Below are 24,598 nucleotides of genomic sequence, written 5' to 3'. Positions count from 1 at the left end.
CCTGAGAGGTTTATGGGTGACAACAAGAAAGTGCAGGTGTTCATGTCCCAAATCCTGTTGCACTTTATGTGCAAACCGAAAATGTTTGCTACCAACCAGGCTCGAGTGGCTTTTTTGATATCATACTTGGGAGGTGAAGCTGCTCAATGGGCAGTGCCAGTAGTTCGAAGAGACGACCCCTTGTTATATGATTGGGCAGAATTCCGTTGTGAATTTGAAAAAACTTTTGATCGAAGAGCAGAAACCTTTTCTGCTGATAAAGATTTGCTAGAACTCAAACAAGGGAACTCTGATCTGGTAACCTATCTTAATATCTTCCGACGACTGGTGGCGGAAACAGATTGGCCGGAAGCGAAAATGTCAGCCGTCTTTTATCATGGTCTTTCGGATGATCTAAAGGACGCTTTGGCTACCATCGATCCCCAACCCAAAACTAGCGCTGCTCTTATTGAACTCACACTTAGGCTGGATCACAGAATGAAGGACAGAAAAGGGGATCTAAAAAAGAAGGATCGTTCTCTTCCTACATTTGAGCGCACAGGGGACAAGACGTCTACGCCAGTAGAAGCAATGGAGGTTGGCGCAGTCCGGGCCTCTCTAACCCTCAGTGAAAAAGATCATCGCAGAAAACAAGGATTATGTCTCTACTGTGGTAAAAAGGGACATTATTTACGCGACTGCCCGGTGAGGCCTAAATCTGGGAGATATCATACCAATCAAGCCGCTGCAGGCATTTCCGAAAACAAGCCGGAAAACTCCAAAGCTTGAAGGTGGAAGAAGGGAAACCCTCAAGCGCCATGACCATCCCTTCAACTCACCCCTGTAGTCAAGAAAAACGACATTTGTTTTTGGACATGAAAATAGTATTCCAAGGGGAAGTGAAAATCATTCGGGTGATGATTGATTCAGGAGCCACTGGGTGTTTTATGGATCATAAAGAGGCCGAAAGATTAGGTGTTCATCTTATTGCCAAAATCCACCCCGAAACTGTGTATGCTGTGGATGGTAGGGAATTGTCAACCGGTCCTATCCAACACCAGACTTCGGAGTATGATCTTGTATATGAGTATAAGCGTCTATCTTTTGATCTTATTGAAGCTCCTCATTTCGGAACAATCCTAGGTCTTCCTTGGTTGAAGAAACATGACCCGGAGATTCGCTGGTCCTCGGATATGGTGGTGTTTGATTCCCAATATTGTCAGGAACATTGTGTACCAGAAAGAACAGGACCTGCACATACATTGTCACTAAGGCACCATGTGGCAACAGCTGCTGAAAAGGAGGTGGATCTACCCACAGAATATAAAGACTACGAGGAGGTGTTCAGTGATACCAAAGCAGAAATACTCCCACCACATCGCGACTTTGACTGTCGAATTGATTTGGTACCCGGTGCCACTATTCTGAAGGGAAGAGTGTACGCTTTAACCCTGCCCGAGAACGAAGTCCTTCGAGAATACCTGGATAAGTATCTTGCATTAGGATTCATCAGACCCTCACGGTCCCCGGCTGCCTCTCCTTTGTTTTTCATCCCCAAGGCCAATGGGGAGAAAAGATGTTGCATAGACTACAGAGCACTGAACACTATCACTATCAAAAACCAGTATCCGTTACCCTTAATTCCGGTGCTGTTGGAACAAGTAAGGGCCGCTCAAATCTACACCAAGTTGGACCTCAGGGGCGCTTATCACCTGGTACGAATCAAGAAAGGTAACGAGTGGAAGACGGCCTTTAAGACGAGGTATGGGCTATATGAATATCTTGTGATGCCCTTTGGGCTCTGCAATGCCCCTGCAGCTTTTCAGTTTTTTTTTTAACGAAGTACTCCGAGAACATCTGGATCGTTATGTTGTAGTCTACATAGACAATATTTTGATTTATTCCAACACCACAGAAGAACATGTGATACATGTGAAAAGAATCCTGCATGCATTACGAGAACACCATCTGTATTGCAAAATCACAAAATGTGAGTTTCACGTTACCACGGTTGAGTTCCTGGGCGTCATGCTCACGCCAAACGGTCAAGAAATGGCCGAGAGAAAAGTTAAAGCTATCAAAGAGTGGCCCCAACCCCATACCATCAAAGACATTCAATGTCTGTTGGGTTTTGCCAACTTCTACCGAAGATTTATTAATAACTTTTCCAATCTTGTCACGCCATTAACCAAACTTACGAGGAAAAACACGCCCTTTTTATGGGACACCATAGCACAAAGATCTTTTGAAGGATTGAAGACCGCCTTCTCCACTGCTCCTGTGTTGGTGCATGCCAATCCCGAAGACCCCTTTATTGTGGAAGCTGATGCTTCGGAAGTGGCGATAGGAGCTGTCCTTTCACAAAAGAATAAACAGACAGGGTGTTTACACCCCATAGCTTTCATGTCTCGAAAGTTGAGTCCTGCCGAGGTAAATTATACCATAGCGGAAAAGGAGCTGCTGGCCATCCGGGACGCCTTTCGGGAATGGAGACATTGGCTGTTGGGGGCCAAACACCAGGTGGTAGTGGAGTTCTGGACTTTTTGGTTCCGTCCAGAGGTGTCAGGGAACAACACCCAAAGACCCCGGAGTTCCACCTGCCTTGGTGCGCAAATGAACAGAAACACGGGCTTCTCGATGGTGGCGTCAAGGACCAAAGGTTTATTACTGCAGGGACACAGAAGTCACAGAAACCACACATTGGCAGATTCTAGGAGCCTGTTCAAATTGTACAAAGAGGGTTGCTCCTTATATACTAAATTTTGGCCTTCAGGCGAATTCTTCACATGTTGGTACATTCCCAAAACCTTTGTGCCCTAAACAATAAATATTTGGCGTTACACAGGAACCGTCGATAAAATCTGATACCAAACATCTATGAAGAGGGGTTCCCACTAGTTCATCACAATCCCTTGTCAATATTGCATTCAAGAGCCGGACCGCCTCATCGTAAATTTCGTTACCTCCCCCTAATAAAGATTCAGAAAGAAAGAAACGGAGCCAGGTGTGGAAGATAGAAAAGCGGGATAAGAGATGTTTGTAGGTTGTAAATGGGCAAAGCTACCGGCTTCGGCCGCCTAATCATGATCAGGACAATGGACACGAAGACCAGTTTGGTGGGGCTGGCCTCGGGCAGAGGAGGCAGCCTTTGTCGAGTCATGCAGCTACAGCGTGATCTGGTTTAAGGTGCACGTGTCATGAAAGAGGTGAACCTCCGGCTAAGGCTACGTGTCCTTAATCGAAATGAAGTGATCAGAGGTTATTGCGTATGTGAGGGCAAGAAACACAAAATGGCTGCCATGATCTAAGATGGATGCCGTGGGTAGATCAGAAATGTGTTCATAACAGGAGCGCTCTTGCTCGTAGCGTAGCGAAAACACCAGGATATGCTAAATGGATCATTTGCGGTTCGCTGATACCAATATTATGTATTTCCGACAATATTGAAAACACGGGTTCAAATCGTCACGGAACCTCAGACCCTCCTTTTGCCCTTACATAGGCAATTACTCAGTCTATGTCAGAATCTAATTCTATTCTCATCAGGCCAGTGACATGCTGTTGTATCATCATCCTTTCTCGTGCCTTTTCTCCAAACGCAGGTGGTTTCCTAAAACAAGTTGCAGTACAGAGACTACACAAAGCAGGACCACACTGGATAATCAGGCAGCATGAGAAGAGGAATACTAAGATGACACCAATGACCATTAGAACCTTCCATCCCCACGCTGAGATCAGAGTCCAAAACCACTCCATGAAGGACCAGTTTCCCTTGTCTACATGAATAGAGTCGGAAATCTTGTGTAGCTTAGAGATCGCCTCGTATACTGTTGGAGCATTATTAGGAATAAAGACACAGCAGCTCGATTGGATCATTCTGCATACCCCACCTCGATCTGCAAGGATAACGTCTAGAACCATACGGTTCTGCAACGTCATGAGTCTATCCGCCTGAAGCTCAGCTGTCAAATTGCTAAGGGCACCAGCAGTTTCGGTAATAGTAGATTCAACTACCCGTGTTAGCTGACGTATGTTTCTACTATTGGCCATAGGCCCCCAGAACGGAAGGAAACCTTTGAAGAAGTCTCCTGCTTCCTGACCAGCAGTATCTTCCTTGCTGAAGACACCTCTCGCTACTCTGGTTCTGTGGTAATCAGATGAAGCAGTGTATGTTGGGGGCAACAATCGAGCAATATAGCATGATCCTGAAAAGTCGGCAGGCAACCATGTATAAGCTCGGTCTCGACAGATGAAGTAGGTACCCCTAGCAGTAAGAAAAGCAGGGGAAGAGTTAGCCGGAAACACGTAAGTCTCTACGCACTCACTCCTCCCTAGCTGAGCTCTCGGATTCCTCCCATTACCTTGCAAACAGACCTGACCTCGGTGAGGTACGACCCAGATTGGAGTTGAGCTTTTGCGCTTGCTTTCTCCCAAACTAAGGCGATACTCTGAAGAATTCCAACTTAAATATACTCGCAATTCGTCTCTAGGGTATGATGGAGTATTATTGACGTCCTTGATCATGTCAATAATTCCCTGGACTAAAGCTTTGTTGGCAGAGTTATATTTAGTGGAACGTGGTGGTCGTGGAGGATAGGTTTCAAGGGCATAAGCAAAGATGGTTTGAAGGGCCTGAAATGATCCATTGTAGCTGAAAGGCAAAACCAGATAGGGAATACCTTTATCCATAGTGTGGGGTATCAAGCCACACACCCAGCAGTCTGTAGTGTTAACTACCAATTGGTGTTGGTGCAAGAGCTGTACAAAAGTTTTGTTAATGAATTCTGAGCGTCGAGCTTGCTCATGTTCAGGAAACGAATGAAAAGAGTGTATAGAGGAAACAGTAGAAGTAACAGGATCAAGGGGAGGTACTGTAGTAACTGGCACAAAAATCAAACTTATACCGAAAACGATTCCACCCACCAACGTTATCAAAACAATCAAGAATGTAATGGCACATTGTATTAAAAAGCATTTGCTGTGAAGGATTCTGTAAAGTCTGTTTCTGCGAACATAAATCACATTTTCTCGTTGCAGCGCAGGAAGCTCCATCTTCTACAATCCGCTCGCGACCACTGATGATGTGTACGTAGATGAAAATGCCTCTATCAGCCCTGGGAGTTCCCAGAACCAACAGAAAGATCGACCTTGTGTCAGACCCCCGCAGATTCAACTAGGCACACAGCCACGACCCTACGGCTACCCAGACGGCAAGGCAATTTTAAAAACAATAAAACAATAGCAAACTTCCTGGCTGAAGGCAAAAGTTCAAAATTTCAAAATATCACAATGGGCAGTTGCCTGCTTTATTTGTCCATATTACGAGGTCGTAGATAGTATCTTTGCTTTGCAGGAACTGTTTGATCAGAAAATAGTGTATCACTGGCAACTGTTGCAGTGTTCAAGTTCGCAGATGACAGAGTTTTTTCTGATGCAGGGGACAAATGTTCAGAGTTCAAAGGAGTCTTTTCAGGAGGAGAGTCAGAGTTTGGAGTGTCAGTGATCAATTTGGCATCGCTGAAAGGGATGAACTTTGGCGTGCGTTCAAATTCGGAGGCACCAATTCCCTTCTTCACCCAGTCGTCGTAAGGAAGTGGCAAAGGTACACGCTTAACATGAGAGGCGTGCACCCAATGCTTGCGACCAGCTACACGAACTGCTGTTCTCGTCACAAGCAGGACCTGGAAGGGGCCGATGTATCTGGGCTGAAGGTTCTTCAACCTCGCGAAATTCCTGATTACCACTTGATCTCCTGGTTTCAGCTGATGCCCTGGACTCTCCGGAGGCTTTGGCAATGCATCGAAAACCTGTTGGTGAATAAGACTCAATTTAGCAGTCAAGTCGTAAAGGTAGTCTATCAACATAGGATATTCTAGAGAACAAAACTCCTTAGGCCTCGGCACACCCCAAATATTTGCCGGGCGGCCAAAAACGATTTCGTAGGGGCTAAGCCCCACTCTAGAATGTACAGTTGCTCTCGTTGATAACAAAGCCAAAGGAAGTGCGTCTGGCCAGGGTAAACCTGTGGATGCTTGTATTTTAGCTAGTTTTAGTTTGAGGGTGCCATTGTAACCCTCCACTAAACCAGCAGACTGGGGATGGTTCGCACTGTGGAACTTCTGTTTCAGACCTAGGCCGGCACACACACTCTGCATAACTTTCCCTATAAACTCACTTCCGTTATCTGACCATACAATCCGTGGCATACCGAATCTAGGGAAATATTCTTTGAGAAGAATTTTGGCAGTTGATAGGGCAGTATTGTCCTTTAGTGGGTATGCTTCAATCCACCTGGAGAAAGCACAGACTACCACCAGGACGTATTTCAAATTATTACAGCGATCCATGTGAATGAAGTCTAACTGAATCACTTCAAAGGGGCAGGAAGGAGGAGCGAAGTGGCCAGCAGGAGTTGGAGTTCCCTTGCCAGGATTATGCATCAGGCACACCATACAATTTCTCACCACTCTCTCTGCACACTTACTGATTCCATCATTCTTCCAGACTGGAGCCAACATCTTACAGATTCCTTTAGAACTTATATGCGCTACTCCATGCGCCATCGTCACCACTGCAAGCACATACGCATCAGGCAACATCCAACGCTGCTGTTCTGTCAAATCAATCCAACACCCATTCGAATCCAATTTGCCCGTACTTTCTCTCCATACACGCTTTTCCTCCTCCGTTGCCTCTTTCTGAATCTCTTTCACACTTTCCATTGTATCCTCACACATTCCAGATTCAGCAATCCATCTTGCAGACGTAGCAACATACATTCTGCTCATCATGTCTCTAGCTGTTTGTTTAGCGGTTTCATCAGCAAAAGCATTCCCACGACCAACATCATCCGTGATTGCTTTATGAGCACTGCACTTTACAATCGCAACTTCAGTCGGCAAGGTTAAAGATTCCAACAAGTCGTTAACTAGCTGACCATGTTGAATCTTAGTCCCATGGGACGTAATGAAACCTCTTTCTCTCCACAAACGGCCAAAACTATGGGCCACGCCGAACGCGTACTGACTATCTGTAAAAACATTCACTCTCTTTCCCTTAGCTAAAATACACGCTCTTGTTAGAGCTATTAATTCTGCAGCTTGGGCAGAATTCTGACTCACTCTTGCAGTCTCCACAATCGTCTTCAAAGTCGTTACTGCGTAAGCAGCAGTCACATCACCATTCTCCAGTTTAAAACATGACCCGTCCACATACAGCGTGCCATCTGGATCTGATAATGGAGTGTCCTTTAAGTCAATACGTCCTTTTGTCTCTTCCTCCGTTCTAAAACAGCAATCATGTGGCTCGGAATCACTCGACTCTTGATTAGCCGGCAACAGTGTTGCTGGATTCAATACATTACATCTTTTGATCTGAATATGACTCGCTAATAATGTCAGCTCGTAACCAGATAGTCTCGCACTGGTAAGGTGTTGTGTCTTAGTTCGGTTCATGAGTGTATCCACTGCATGAGGAACCATGACCACTAGCATGTTGTTCATCACCAAACCAGCAGATTGTCGAATGGAAGCCGCAGCTGCCGCTGTAGCTCTCAAACAACTAGGTAACGCTCTAGCTACCGGATCTAATGTTGATGAAAAATACGCACAAGGGCGTTGTTTATCACCAAATGTCTTTGTCAGAACACTCAACGCGCAACCTTCTCTCTCGTGAACGTAGAGCGTGAATGGCTTACTGTAATCAGGTGTACCTAATACAGGAGCTGAACACAGTGCATTTCGTAACTCAGAAAAACTCTCCTGACATTCATCAGACCATGGCACCGGACTCGGAACATTTTTCCCAGTCAAAGCTACCAATGGTTTTGCTAAAAGAGAAAAATTTGGGTTCCACTGTCTACAGTAAGAGGTAATACCTAGAAAGGCACGTACTTCTCTCTGCGTGCGAGGAACACTCATCTGCATAATTGCTTTTATTCTCTCTGGGGTCAACTTTCTTCCCTCCTTTGACAAGAGATGACCTAGGTAGGTCACTTCTTGGCAGCAGTATTGCATTTTCAAAGGTGATACCTTGTGATTCAAATTAGACAAATGATGCAATAACGAAATTGTAGCTGCTTTGCAAGTTTCCTTGTCATCGGCAGCCACTAGAAGATCGTCTACATACTGTACTAGAGCAGAACTTGGAGGAAGGACAAAGGTATCTAACTGGCTTTTTAATGCTTGACTGTAAATAGATGGGCTCTCACAATAGCCTTGTGGAGCGCGTTTAAATCTGAAACTTCGACCTCCTAGACAGAAGCCAAAAATATCTCTGCTTTCCTCGGCTATCGGAATGCTGAAAAAGGCATTTTTCAAGTCAATGACTGAAAACCAAGTAGCTGTAGCAGGAATCAATGTTAACAAGGCAGTAATGTCTGGAACTACAGGAAACTGCGGAACTACAATCTTATTAACTTCTCTGAGGTCGATGACAAACCTATACACTGGAGGCTTTGTAGGATCAGTTCGTTTCAAGATCGGTAATACAGGACTGTTACAGACATTTCCTCTAGTTTCTTCAACCACACCTTTCTTAATCAAATCTTGAACAATCAATAAAAGTGCACGCTCACCTTCACTAGATATTTTGTATTGAGGAATTCTTGGAAATTTTACATTTGCTTTCAAAGTTACTACATATGGTGGTATTTCTAAGAGGCCTACATCATTAGGACCAGTCGCCCAAAGAGAATTAGGGAGAGAACGCAGCTCTGGCGGGAGTGCATCCATTGACAAATACATCGGAGAGGTGATTCTTTTACCCAATGTAAGCTGTACTCCTTCCGGAGAACAGTATAATGTCGTATATAGTCGTTTTAACAAATCTAAACCAAGCAGATTTTCATTACAACCTGTCGTCAAAATCAGGGGTGCTTTCAAGTAACACGGTCCAACAGAAATAGACAAAGGACCAGATATCGGGTTGTAAACAGGGGCGCCTGAAAAACCTACAGAAACATTTGTTGAGCCGGACAAAGGTGCGCCAGGGAGTTTCGCATGAATGATAGAACTTTTTGCTGCACCAGTATCCAACAGAAACGGTTCGACTACACCTGATGTTGCTACTGCGACATAAGGCCCACTCTGATCCACTGGAACTGATACTACTCCCTCTCTCTGTCCATGGCTGTCCTAGTACACATTTTGTTGAAATCCCTCATCCACTTCACAATAGTCTTCAACAAGATATTGTTGAGATCTATTTTGCTGAGTCGACTGGCCATTTCGTTGATCAAAGTGATTGGAAGGTCGATCATTCGTTTGTGGAGGCATAGCACCTCGCCCTCAACCTCTAGAATTCTGCACAAAACCACCACGACCTCTCTGAGCTGCTGCTGCAATATTTTGCGCTAAGATCGGACATTCATTCTTGTAGTGACCCTCTTTCTTACAGTACGCACACTGGTTCCACTGATATTGAGGTCTCGGTGAACTATAATCTGTCCTTTGATACGAGCCCTGTTGCGTATTAGTCTGATTCGTGCGAGGCGGATATGCCTGTTGCAAAAGAACTTTAGTTTTTAAATCTTTCGTTTTCTTGTCTGATTTCTCTTTTTCCTCTTTATCCCTGTTTTCATAATACTGTGCAGTTGCAAGTATTTGCGCAGTTGTAGAAACAGCCCACGCACTCTCTGAATCCTTTAATTTATTGCATAACTCAGGTAACAAATTATGCACAAATTTATCGACAAACAGTCTCTGTCCTCCTTCTGTGCTCATATCCTGACCACTGTGATCTACAAAAGTCTCTTCGAACCTGGTGAAAAAGTCGGAGACACTTTCGTCTTTCTTCTGCCTGCATGCTGATAACTTGTCCCAATTAACACGCAATGCGGGCATCAGAGTCTTCATTAAGTCGATTATTCTACCTGGAAGATTAGCAATTAGGGGTTCGGGTTTTGCACCACCTGTTTGCTGACCATCCGCTGCAGTGATGGCTGCCCAATCACCACCTAAGGCAACTTGATGATCCTCTCTACGAATTTTAGCCCAAATTGGTTGCGGAACTACATTGCCAAATAACATATCGATGTTCGCTAAATTCATTATACAAGCCTCAACTGTCTGTGTTAATTCCTTATAGTAGCCAGCAGGATTCTTACGCGGATCTGGCAAGGCCTGCTTCACTGCTAGCACTTCGGCTCGCTTCCACGGAATGTGTATCCACACCCTTTGGAATTGCGCCGGAGCGGCTGCAATACCATGGGCCGCATTAGCTTGCACAGCTTCGCGCCAAATTGGAGGAACCTCCCTCATTGGATATTGGCGACTTAGCTTCGTTTTACTTTTCTCTAAATCTCTTGGTGAACGAAGTGATGGGTCATTTCTATAACTTAAAATCAGTTCCATCGCTTCCTCTATATTTTCACCTACTATCATTCCTGCAGCAAACTCTTTCTGAACCTTAATTAAGTCTTCTAGATTTGATTCAACATCATCTTCTTCTATTTCCTCACGTAACAGCGAGCACATCTCGTCAAAGACATACCGTTGCGTTGGTTCTTTCCACTGCATAAATGTATCTAGTACATCTCTCGTACTATATCTCCTACTCTTCGAAATCCATCTGAGAGCCGTAGAATCTAAATTTCCCCGTTCCTCAGTACTCGGAAGCTGACTACGTCTCTGAACAGAGTCAGAAGTAGGAGTCTTGATTAAAGTTTTATATAAAGGAGACAGAATGTTAGAAACAGAATCAGTGATTCTTCGACGAACAGAAAGTGGAGTCAACACACTCGCAGACGCAGAGAACACAGTAGAGGTAGGAACAGATAGCGGGACAGTAGAAGTATCGAAAAAGATAGTTTGTGGAACAGTAGGTGTAAGCGAGACAGATACAGGTATAGAAGTCGGCAACCCAGGAAGAGGAGGAGCCGTAGGAACATTCACATTGACCACAGGAGGTACAGGAACTTGATTCTGAGGGGCAGGAACACCAAGTTGTCCAGCAACCGGCAATAGAACATTCGGTACAAGTGGAGCCGTAGCACCTTGTGCATACGGTGGAGGTGACCGTAACAGATAAGACAGCAGAGGATCGTTTTCAGAATCCTCTAGTATCTTAGCTGTTTTCGATGGCAAGGCAGGGTAGCACTTGTCAATCGCTAAATTATGCTCTCTAATGGCCACCTCTATGGCCTTCTCTGACTCGTTAACTTGCAGCTGCTTAGCCGCTTGTTCTAGAGTCAACTCTTCTTGCTCTTTCTGTTCTTTCTTTAACCTTTTCATTTCTCTCTGTTTAGATTCTTTTCGCCAGTAACGGAAAGAATCAAACATTGCCGGCCGGGCTTTCTTCCTAAACAATTTCGCTTCTAAATTGTCAAGGATTTCGGGTTCAAAACTACCATGCAGTGGCCAACTAAGGACACCATCTTTCTCAGTGTATCGGACCCACACCTCATTATAAGATATAGGACCCACACCATGTTTACAATACAAGTCATATAGGGGAGTCCCAATCGGAGGAACCAGACATGAGTCCTCCAATCGTGAGTCACGGTTGCAACCAAAACAAGACAACATACAATTCCTCCGACTTACCATTTTTCAGACCGGAACACAGAACAAACAAAACAAGAAACAGATATGTGCACCTGAACCAAGAACTTAGGCCTACCAAAACGAACTGATGTATCGATACCCAAACTAAACCAAATAGATTATCGTAACCAGAACAACCAGTGATAATCTTACGAAACCAAACCAAACCAAGAATCGAAAACAATTTAACAACCCTTACGAAGTGAGTAACCAGCTAGCTATCACTAAATACTTAACTGAGGCACTGAAGACGTCACCAAAGAGAAACCCGTCACGTTTCGCTGTACTAAGAACTGCACCTCGGGTCCAAGACAGGGCGACGGTCAAGGCAACGGCCCACTGCAGCCGTCCTGAACGGGAACCCTCGTGGAAGAGAACTTCGGGCCACTTTTGCGATATGCCGGGATCGATGAAGTGGGGCGCCTCCCTCAGGAATCTTCTCACGAAGCTTCTCGAACTCTTCAGGCTTTTGGACCGGTACCGAATGAACAGAAACACGGGCTTCTCGATGGTGGCGTCAAGGACCAAAGGTTTATTACTGCAGGGACACAGAAGTCACAGAAACCACACATGGGCAGATTCTAGGAGCCTGTTCAAATTGTACAAAGAGGGTTGCTCCTTATATACTAAATTTTGGCCTTCAGGCGAATTCTTCACATGTTGGTACATTCCCAAAACCTTTGTGCCCTAAACAATAAATATTTGGCGTTACACAGGAACCGTCGATAAAATCTGATACCAAACATCTATGAAGAGGGGTTCCCACTAGTTCATCACAATCCCTTGTCAATATTGCATTCAAGAGCCGGACCGCCTCATCGTAAATTTCGTTACCTCCCCCTAATAAAGATTCAGAAAGAAAGAAACGGAGCCAGGTGTGGAAGATAGAAAAGCGGGATAAGAGATGTTTGTAGGTTGTAAATGGGCAAGGCTACCGGCTTCGGCCGCCTAATCATGATCAGGACAATGGACACGAAGACCAGTTTGGTGGGGCTGGCCTCGGGCAGAGGAGGCAGCCTTTGTCGAGTCATGCAGCTACAGCGTGATCTGGTTTAAGGTGCACGTGTCATGAAAGAGGTGAACCTCCGGCTAAGGCTACGTGTCCTTAATCGAAATGAAGTGATCAGAGGTTATTGCGTATGTGAGGGCAAGAAACACAAAATGGCTGCCATGATCTAAGATGGATGCCGTGGGTAGATCAGAAATGTGTTCATAACAGGAGCGCTCTTGCTCGTAGCGTAGGGAAAACACCAGGATATGCTAAATGGATCATTTGCGGTTCGCTGATACCAATATTATGTATTTCCGACAATATTGAAAACACGGGTTCAAATCGTCACGGAACCTCAGTAGTCTATTCGGATCACTGAAACCTTCAATTTATGCGAGATGCTAGACATCTCACACCCAGGCAATTGCGATGGATGCTATTTTTTGAGGAATACCAGTTCTTAGTAACCTATCGCCCCGGATCTCAGAACAAGAAAGCAGATGCTCTCACCCGACAAGAATCTCCTGTGTTGCACAACGTCACCCCGCTTCGAGCCATTATAGAACCTTCTCGAGTGGTAGGAGCAACTCAAACCGATGACTTTTTGATGAAGGTCCGAACTGGCGCTACAACGTGTGTCTGGAGAACTTGGTTACGCCATCATAAAGAGTGGAAAGTGATTCAAGGAATACCCATGAAAGGGACTCAGGTCTTGGTGCCCACGCGGCTTCTCCGAAAAGTTGTGTTCCAGTGGTGTCATGAGGCCCCCAGTGCAGGACATGTGCGGTACGCCAAAACCTTGGAAAAAACATTGAGACAATTCTGGTGGCCCTCGATTAGACCTGATCTGAAACAATGGGTGAAAGAATGTTCTGTATGTGCTCAAATGAAATCCGACCGACAGAGACCCAAGGGTTATTGCAACCTCTACCAACCCCAGAAAATCCCTGGGATAGCATCTCAGTTGATTTCATTGTGGGCCTTCCAAAAGATCAGGGGAAGACTGCTATCATTGTTGTTGTAGATTACCTCACCAAAATGGGACATTTTATAGCATGTAATCAGGTCCCCACAGCAGGACAATTAGCCCATTTACTGATGATTCATGTAGTACGCCTGCACGGTCTTCCCAAAGCTATTGTATCAGACAGGGGGGCCAAGTTCACTGCAAACTTTTGGAAAGCTTGGTGTGCCGATCTACATATTAATTCCCCTCTGTCCACCAGCGTTCACCCCCAAACAGATGGACAGACTGAGAGGATGAATCAAGCACTCAAACAATATCTCCGGTGTTATGTCCATAGTAACAAAGGATCGTGGGTGGATTGGTTGTAGGTGGCAGAGATAGCCTACAACAGCACACAGCATTCTTCCACCAAACATACTCCTTTCTATTGTTCTTACGGACATCACCCTAGGTTCACTCCGTTATTGCTCCCTGGTTCTGCCAACAAGTCGCCATTAGCACAGGAAAGATTGTTGCGTGTTCGCCGAATTCTTCGTGCCACACGGACCAATCTAGTCACTGCCAAGGTTAAATACAAAGCACAGGCTGATAAACATCGCAGGGTCGGTCCAGTGTACAAACCCCGGGATAGGGTTTGGGTTTCCACTAGGAACATCAGGTTTAAGAAACATAGTGTCTTTAACCCCAAGTTCATAGGGCCATATGAAGTGATCAAACATATAAACCCTGTTGCAGTGAAAGTGCGCTTGCCTGCTCATATGAGGATCCACCCAGTATTTCATGTATCCCTGCTTAAACCCTCGTACAGTCCGGTGAAAAAAGCACCGCATCCTGTATGGGTGCAGCAAGATCTGGAATATGAAGTACAAAAGGTGCTGGACTCTAGAGTGGTGCGGGGAAAGCTGCAGTATTTGTTGGCATGGAAGGGATTTGGTCCCGAGGAGAATTCCTGGGAGGCAGCTGATGATGTGCATGCTCCCCGTTTGGTGAAAGACTTCCATAGATTGCATCCGACTCGGCCGGGAGGTGGTCGGAACCCCTTGTAAAGGGGGATGTACTGTCATGATTATCCTGTTTTGAGTCGTGGCTGCCGTTAACTGAGTAACCCGGCCAGTCACAAAATCTTATTTCCGCAGTACCTGAGTCGGCGATAGACCAGAACTACAACTCCCGGCAGGCCTGCGTGGGAGAGACGGAGAGTCAGACATCACGTACGTCTTGACGCAGACCAGGAAGTAAAACAAGCCGGCGCAACCAGAAACGCTGCCGATAATTCGTTTGGTTCTGGTGGCTAGTCCAGAAATCCGGTAAGGTCGTTCCGATTTAATCCCAGCCGTTGAACTTCTCCTAGCGGTGGTACAATTGGTTCTGATGACTTTGTTATGAACTGTTCGATCCGAGGTATCTTTGTCTCGAACCTGTGTATTATCCAATACACAGGGTGTTGTCTATGAAACTCGTTAACTATTCGAACTTCTGAATAGACCGTGGGCTCTGAAGCTAAGAGTCGCGCGGTCAGTAAACTTTGTTTCGTGTTGCAAGCAGCAAAGACCCCTTGGTAGGGCTCTGACGTAAGAGCGAGAGATTTCTTTTCCTCAGTACTTTGACTATTGGTGTCGTGAAGAAAATCCCAATGCATTGAGTACCGACTTTTGAACAGTTTGTTATGGTATTCTGTGTTGGAGGTTCAGTGCTTGAACATTCATTTTGCAGCACCTTGTGTCTTTGTTGCAACAGTAACCTCTATTCAATATCAACACCAGTAAGGTTCCAGGTTAAGACGTATTAACTATCGAACCTACCATTCATTGCTCTTTTGTGTTCATGTTTGTTTTAGGAGAGAATTACCTGGGAGAACTGTCAGTGGTTTTGGTTAAGCACAAGAAACATGTTTTCAGGTGTGTTCTCTAAGTTGATACATATATAGATCTATGCTTAGTCCCACATCTTTCGACCCATGTTGTAAGGTTTGTTTTCTTGATTTCAGTTATCCAAAGTCCAGGTTCCATCCCGAGAACTCTCCTAAATATAATCCCTCGTATTTTGCTTTACAGGTAGGCAGAGGGTTGAAGCTATCTCTAGGGAATTGAGATCTGATGTTGTTCTATGTATTCCTGAAATAGAATTGTATTTGAACATCTGTTACTTGTCGTTCCAGATCTCCCTCCCCGCTGTTCCCTTCCTTTCCTTCGTGGCTTTCTATCCTTCTATTTTTCTATTATTCCCTCGTGTGACTATCCTGGTAGTCTGTGTATATCACTTCAGACTCCGGGGGCGTCATGAGATGGAACCCATAACATCATCGGTGTAATCCTGAAGAGTCCTGACCAGAAGCCTGACACCCGTATTGACTTGTTTTGCTTCACTTGCAAACTCAAGTTAAAAAAATGGTTTGCGACTAAACCTCGGCTGAGAAAAGACTTAATGGTTGACAAACCCAGTGCACTAAGTGTGAATGATGCTGAACTTTTGCAATCTGTGCATATATTAGCTGGTTGTGACAATGTGTGCGATGATGCATTATTCAACTTAGTGGACACTGAGTTCTCAGTCGAAATGAGCAGCAAGAATGGGTTTAAACCCAAATCTATTTTTGTGCCACAAATTACTAATAGCTATATTGATAGCTTTGAACAAGGCATGATACTTGAGATGAGCAAGATGGACAGAATGAAGCCCAAAGTAAATTGGAATCTTAGTAAACTACAGTTTCTGGCTTTAAAGGAGATGGAGGGTTGGTCAGATGTGGTCATTAGGAATAGTGACAAAGGTGGGAATGTGGTGGTCTGGCCACTTGATATGTACCAAGAGGAAGGTCTCATACAATTGTCTGATGTGAATAACTATGTCAAAGCAACTAAGGAAGAGTATAATGTGGCGAAATGTGCATATGGAGACAAACTAAGAGATTGGAAAGCTAGGGGTTTGATTGAGGACGATGAGATTAATTATCTCTATGTCAAATATCCCAAACTATCCGCACTGTATTTATTGCCCAAGCTCCACAAAAGCCTTCAGACACCACCGGGCAGACCTATTGTCTCATCGATAGGGAGTTTGTATGAAAATACTTCTAGATACATAGACCACTTCCTACAGCCCTATGTAACTAACTTGCCCTCATATGTGAGGGACTCATCTGATTTCCTAAGAATCATAAAGGACGTGACATGGAGCCCAGAATACTGGCTGGTAAGGTTTGATGTTGCCAGCTTGTATACAAGTATCCCCCAAGACCTGGGGGTGGAGGCATGTAAATATTATCTGAAAGATAGATCTGTCTCTTACTTGTCACATACTAACATGCTCCTTGACATGATGTGGGAATGCCTAACTAACAATTTTTTCATCTTCGACAAACTTTTGTATAAACAGATCCGGGGGGTGGCGATGGGCACTTGCTTTGCCCCAAGCCTAGCATGTCTTTATCTAGGCTGTTGGGAGGAGTTGGTGGTGAATAAGATCTCCCACTTCAGTGCCCACGTCACCCTCTGGAAACGTTATATTGACGACATCTTCTGTGTTTGGAGCGGCTCCCATGACCAACTACAGGAATTTGAGTCTATCCTGAACCAAAATTCTATGAACCTTAAATTTACCAGTGTTACCAGCAAAGACAGTCTAGAATTTCTAGATATTAGTCTTAAAATCGTTGAAGGAAAGTTAACTAGTTCCTTGTTTCGAAAGAGTACCGCAGGGAATAGTCTTCTCCACGCTGGCAGTTGTCACCCTCCCAGTTTAATTCGGAGTATACCTATGGGTGAATTGATCAGGGCCAAGAGGAACTGCAGTTCTGCTGAGAGTTTTTCCCTTGAAAGCAAGGTAGTGGTAAAGCGGTTCGGGGAAAGGGGATACAGCCATAAAATAATTCAACAGGCCCTAGCCAAGGTTAACAATATGGATAGGGAAGAGCTCCTAATCCCTAAACTACGTGCACAGGATGAAAAAATCTGTTTCATCACCACGTACAACAGCCAATCTTGGAAATTCTGCAAAAGCCTATCCAAGTATTGGGATACACTCAAACTTGACAAGGACATACAGGAAGTAATACATGACGTTCCTTCTTTGACTTTTAAAAAATCCAGATCTTTGAAGGATGTCCTTAGCCCTACGTTAATAAAAGAAAATCTGAGAACTGACAGTGTACAAGGGTTTTATCCTTGTCGTAGGTGCAAAGCCTGCAAGTACATTAACAACTGTAAGACTATACAACTGTCTACAGACCGGTGCCCAGATAGGATCACCAAACACCTTAGTTGCACTACAGAATATGCTATTTATGCATTACAATGTCCCTGCAACAGATTTTATATAGGGTGTACCACCAAGCAGGCAAAGCTCAGAATTCTGGAGCACCAAAGAGCAATTAGGAATGTCAACCAGCAATATCCTGTGGCCAGGCATTTTGCCGAAGAACACAACAGAAATCCTAACTTAATGAAATTCTGTGTTCTTGATAGCGTTGACAGCAATGTGAGGGGTGGTAACAGATGGTTGGAGCTGAGGAAATTAGAATCCAAGTACATCATCATGTATAACACAATGCAACCCATAGGGCACAATTTGGGGGAGGAACTAGCCATTCACCTCCAAACCTGAGTGTTGAGTTATGTAAGTGGGTTTGAGAACGCTGCTGCTTTGGGTAACTTAAGTTTGATGTAACATTTTAATCTTGATTTTATTAGTGATCTATATGGAAATTACGCGTTACATGTAGCAATGGGCTTTTTTTCTTTCCTTGCAGGAATGTGGATGCAATTGTAAATTTTGCCCTCTGGGGCGTGATTGGACAAGTCACTACAATTGGCAGTATCAGAACTCTGCAGCATATGCCCACTGGGGCTGCATAATCACCTAATAGACTGGTTATACAATTTCAGGTTGTGTTACAAACAGTCTAATCTGCCAAGGGAACCTCCTGGTGGAGATTTATAATTTTGACCACATGGCTATTCATCAAAATTGGTGGGCCAAACGTTTTGCTGCATTAATTATTTGCCATGCATTGGAACTTTAATTTATTACAGTAATGCTCCACTATTGTACATTAACCTGCTATTCACTTGAATTGTCTTTTGATTTGATTTTGTGGCCCATGTTTGTTTTCACAAATTCTTCTATGTTTATGATCACATGACAAAAATTACTGCATGTTTCTTTAAATGAACGATGGTACCAACAAAGCTCCACCCGTGAGCAAGAGATCGGCTGATCTCGAAACGCATTGGGTGTTTCTGGTCTGTCAATTAAACTCTGACAACACCGTTCTGAATTTGGGCTCCGACTCTTTTTTTTTCCAAAAGAAAGTTATACCTGGACTGTGTTGAATAATAGGGGGCTGGGGAACCCCGTCGTGAACCCGCCGTGGAAGTGGTTTGAGCAGGCCAATCCTTTGTGTGTCGATATATATACATGTATAAACATATATATAATCTGCATATCTATATAAATACAAATATAAATGCATGCATACATATACATATACATATGAATAACTCCGTCAATCCTGTGCTTTACTCGTCCTCAGCACAAAAGGTACGGACACGGATCAAAGTTTAAAAATGCAGTTATTTTATTTGTGCAATTCCTGTCACCATAACGTTTCGGCTCCGAGGAGCCTTGTTCACATGACAACGTGTGAGCATAAACCACCCATATTTAAAGTGCCCGTGCATACACACTCCTAGGTCACATGTCATAGACACTGAAGACAGAGTAAAACCCGATCAGCAATAAAATGCAATATATATTTTCAAATATAGTACATGTATACATCTATATATATATATATATATATATATATATATATATATATATATATCACCCGATGCCATAGATACATTTTCAGATGCAGTAATCAAAGATCTTTCTCGTTTGAGACGTAACATTCAATATCGGGACAAATCGGGAAATTTTTCGAAGTCACAACTCAAGGCTTTAAATAAACTATGTGATGATTCTTCCCTGATCTGCAAACCCTCTGATAAAGGGGAAAACATTGTTCTGTTAACAAAAGACCAATATGAAATGGAAGCATTTCATCAATTGAATGACGCTACTTGCTATATGAAAATAACTGATCGAGATTACCAACAGAGCATTACAGATTTTCATAGCATGATTACGAAATGGTACAAGATAGATATGCTTAATACTGATGAATATCTATTTCTCAGATGTCTAAATCCCACAACTCCTACCTTTTACTACTTGCCAAAAGTACAAAAGGACAAATTGAACCCTCCAGGCTGGCCAATTGTGGCTTCACAAGGCGGCTTAACAGAACATTTGTCAATATATGTTAATTCTTTTTTGTTTCCATACGTGACTACTTTAAAGTCATACCTAAAAGACACTACACTTTTCTTGAACTGTATCAATAAGATCGAATGGAAAGAAGGATATTGCATGTTAGTACTTGATATTGCCAGTCTATACACTAGCAGAGCACATGACGATGGTTTACTAGCAATAAAAAGCTTCTTGGATACTCGTAAACTGAGATTTTACGACCACAATAAAATGTTAATGTAATTTCTGACATTCAGCCTAAACAACAATAACTTTTTGTTTAAAGGGCAGCTGTTTAGACAACTACTGGGCGTGGCTATGGGTTCCTGCTCCGCCCCCAGCTACGCAAATCTCTTCGTCGGCTGGTGGGAGTAGCAGGTGGCCTGGGCCGCTACAAACCAAATGTGGAATGATAAAATTAAGGGGTGGCATCGTTATATCGATGATCTGTTTATCATATTCGATGGTTCAATTGAAGAAGCTGCAGCATACATAGAAGTATTGAATGACAATGTGGTAAATTTGAGATTTAGTGGGGAGATTAGTGTCTCGAGTATAAACTACCTAGACCTCACTGTATAGATAGAGGGACAACTACATACGAAATTGTTCAAGAAATCTACGGCAGGAAATTCTACGATATACGCCACTAGTAACCACCCTACCAAACTGAAGAACAGCATCCCTTATGGTGAACTGTTAAGGCTAAAGAGGAATAATTCCAATGACTTAGAATTCCAGAAGGCTGCCAAACAATGTACACATCGCTTTAGAACTAGAGGGTACAGTGAAGGAACATTGAAAAAGGCCTTAGAGAGAGTCAATAAGCTATCTAGATGTGATTTACTTAAAGAACAGGACAGAGCTAAAGATGAGAAAGGAACCTTTAGACTAATCACCACTTTCTTGTACAATGCAGGAGATCTGAAAAGAATCCTTCGCAAGAATTGGAATATCCAGTTGACTGATCAGACTCTAAGGGAAGAATTACCTTCCAATCCACTTGTCACCTTTAGAAAAGCTAAAGCATTAAAAGATCACCTAGTGCATAGCCATCATACCACAAAACAGGACGATAGGAAAATGCCCCAACTTAATGGCTTTTATCCTTGTGGTAGATGCAAAGCATGTAAAATCAGTAAACATACTTTGACATACAAGATACCAGGTCTCAGGACACACAAAAAGATTAACAAATTCCTCACATGTTCTACGCCATATGCAATATATTGTCTGATATGCCCCTGTGGGCTGAGATATATCGGCAGTACTATAAACCCAGTCAAATTGCGTATTTTGGAGCATATGTGGGCCATCAATACCATTGATGAGGCATACCCTGTCGCGAGACACTTTAACAAAATTCATGGGCACAACAGGGACCTGTTGTCCTACTTTTGTCTGGACAGTGTACCGGCACATCCTAGAGGTGGGGATCGGCTATCTAAATTGAGACGGCTAGAATCTCGTTATATAATAGACCTCCAAACAAAAAGTCCGACAGGTCTCAACCGTAACCAAGAATTGGCTGTACATTTGGGATGAGGGAAGATGATACATTAAATGATATGTACACAGTAGAAGATTTGTTATGAATTTCTCGTTTTCAGTAGGATATACAATTAATTTGTACTTAGATTTGTTATTGGGACCCTATACGCTGTAAACAAAATGTGAGAGTGAACAATTGGTAAAGTGGTAAATAGCCCATACAGGGCGTAATAACGTAAACAAATGCATGGACTATTGTCTACAAATGCTTGATAGTATGGACGTAGAAGTAGTATAATGCCAATGCAGACGTTGTATAAAGTATTGACTATCGCCGTATACATAGCAAACAGTGTCTTAGAATGTATATACGTATAGAGGTACTATTTGCACGTTACAAAATGGCGATTGTCATGAAAATGAACAGTCCTCTTTCTATATTGTTGACTCCAAGACACGTTTTGCGCTGTTTGATTGTATAAAAAACTGCGAGATGACTGTGAGCTTTATTCACAACTGACAAAGGCTGATTGCCGAAACGCGTCTTTTGTGCGAAGGGTTTCAATAATAAACTGAATTGAATCCCCCCCTTGTGAGTGCTGTTTCGTTACCGGATGAGCGATATCTGGGGAAACTTGGGAGCTGTGATTGTCGAGCGGGTACACCCCCGCTGAACGAGCACCCGCTATCAGAGTGCAGCAGGCTGGTGTTTCTGGGAGCGAGTATATATATATATATATATATATATATATATATATATATATATATATATATATATATATATATATATATATATATATATATATATATATATATTACCTACTGGCGGTAGCCAGTAGGTATATATAGTTAGGACCTAGTTTCCATAGGAAATCCCCAACATTCTATCGGGAATAACTTTGGCGCTGGTTGATGAATCTTCGCAAATTTCTCAAAGAAGATGGCTCGCTCCTTCCCTGAAAGTTTGGGGGGATTCGTCAAGTGGGGGCTGAGAAAAAAGGGGGGTCCCAAAACGTGTTTTCCCCATGTTAATTTCCATAGGACCTTTAGACTCGGCTACAGCTTGAACCGCTGAAGGGAATTACACCAAACTTGTCAAAATAGTAGTGTCTGGTACGCAGATCACGCTTTTTGTAAAATAGTGTAAATCCCTCCAGTGGTTCCTGAGAAAATTAAAAGAGAAACGAATTATATATCTATAAGCGCGCACGGGTGCGCGCACCCCCGTGATTTTTCAAAAAAAAAAATTGGGGGGGGGGGGGCTTGGGGGGCTTCTCTCTTTCATTTTTGTGTTTATTTTTTCGATTTCGAGGGTGCCCACTCCTCGTTTTGCCCCCTGAGATCACCGCCGCGGCCCGAGCTGCCTGAAGATGGCCGCCTGGTTGTGGGCGGGGCCGGGAGGACGTGGTTTCCGCTTCCTCCTGCCTGGGGGAAGCCTTCGATGTCCGGACCGGTCTCCCGTGCCGAGGGGGAGACCGGGTGATGCAGGCCTGAGGAGAAGTGTGGGCTGGTACGGGGCTCCAGTGTGCGGAGGGAGCCCCGGGAGAAGAAGAGACGCTTTGGACGAGGAGCAGCGTAGGTAGGTTGGTGCGGGGATTGGGTGCAGGGTGCGGGGTGCGGGCAGCGGTAGAAGCAGCAGCCCCTCCCTGAGCTCGCACAGACCGAGGGCGGCCCATTGTCATTCCGATTGAGGCTGATTATCCCCTTTGGAATGACAATGCGCCGCCCTCTGCCTGCCTTTAGCATGTGCCAGCGAGATCTGCATGAGGTGTCTCTGGTATCTGGGTGCAGGCCATGGCTCGTTGTGCAACAAATATACCAGATGGGTCCGCAAATGTGCAGTCAATACTTTAAAACAATCCCACTGGGGCGTGAGAGGTGCGCTGTGGGCAGTGTAATCTGCTGTTTGGAAAACACAACCCTGACGTCCACGACGCTGAGGAGGCGAGAAAAAGCATTACATCCGATCAAGCTATTTTTTTACACAGTATACTTGTAAAAACACTTGTGGCTGTCAAAGGCGTGCCCGAAGGTGCTTGCTTCTACTAATGCGTTTTATGGAATATATATTTTGCTTAGTGCTCTAAGCTGTGTTGTTAAAAGTGTGTTTTGCTGCTCGAGTACGTAATGTATTAAAGGGGAAATTCGGCGAATATTTCATTAGTCTCAACACCCAGCAGACGTAATTGAACAAGGGAACATCGTGGGATGCCTATTGTTGGGGATTGTTCGAAATACAGGTCTTGATAAACAGAACGGGGTTTTCCTTTAAACTGCCAGACCCCTTTAACTGGAGGACAACGTGATCTTAAGCCCTCCTCTGCGATCCTGTGGCCTTTAAGGTGTGAGGCTCTGCTCAGGGGAGAAGCCAGAAAATCAAAATGCCCCGAACTTTGAACTACACTTATAATGGCAAGCAGCACGTGATGAGAGTGTCATTTGCACTACCTAAAAGAGTGGCCTTCACTGCTCCATCCAACCAAGGGAGTAGTCAGAAAATTAGAATGCCCCCCATTTTGCAGAAAACCTCTGATGCACACCAAGCAAAATAAGTAAATGTGCCCATCCTCCACTCGAAGAAGTGACGGGGACAGGAGAAGTGACGGGACAGGAGAAGGAGAAGTGAAGTGAAGGGACAGGAGAAGGAGAAATGAAGTGAAGGGACAGGAGAAGGAGAAGTGACGGGGACAGGAGAAGGAGAAGTGATGGGGGCAGGAGCAGTGAACGGGGCAGAAGTGAAGGGACAGGACAAGTGAAGGGACAGGAGAAGTGAAGGGACAGGAGAAGTGCTGGGACAGTAAAAGTGAAGGGACAGGAGAAGGAGAAGGAGAAGTGACAGGACAGGAGATGGAGAAGTGACGGGACAGGAGAAGTGACGGGGCAGGAGAAGTGATGGGGACAGGAGAAGTGAAGGGACAGGAGAAGTGAAGGGACAGGAGAAGTGAAGGGACAGGAGAAGGCAGTGGCTGGACAGGAGAAGGAGAAGTGACGGGACAGGAGAAGGAGAAGTGACGGGACAGGAGAAGTGACAGGAGAAGTGACGGGACAGGAGAAGTGATGGGACAGGAGAAGTGACAGGGGAAGGAGAAGTGACGGGGACAGGAGAAGTGAAGGGACAGGAGAAGTGAAGGGACAAGGAGAAGGAGAAGTGACGGGACAGGAGAAGGAGAAGTGAGGGACAGGAGAAGGAGAAGTGACGGGACAGGAGAAGGAGAAGTGAAGGGACCAGGAGAAGGAGAAGTGAAGGGGACAGGAGAAGTGACGGGGACAGGAGAATTAATGGGGACAGGAGAAGTGACGGGACAGGAGAAGTGACGGGGGCAGGAGAAGTGA

Source organism: Lissotriton vulgaris, chromosome 7 (genome assembly GCF_964263255.1).
Source record: "Lissotriton vulgaris chromosome 7, aLisVul1.2, whole genome shotgun sequence".
Taxonomy (NCBI): Eukaryota; Metazoa; Chordata; class Amphibia; order Caudata; family Salamandridae; genus Lissotriton; species Lissotriton vulgaris.
Note: the sequence above shows the minus strand (reverse complement) of the source record.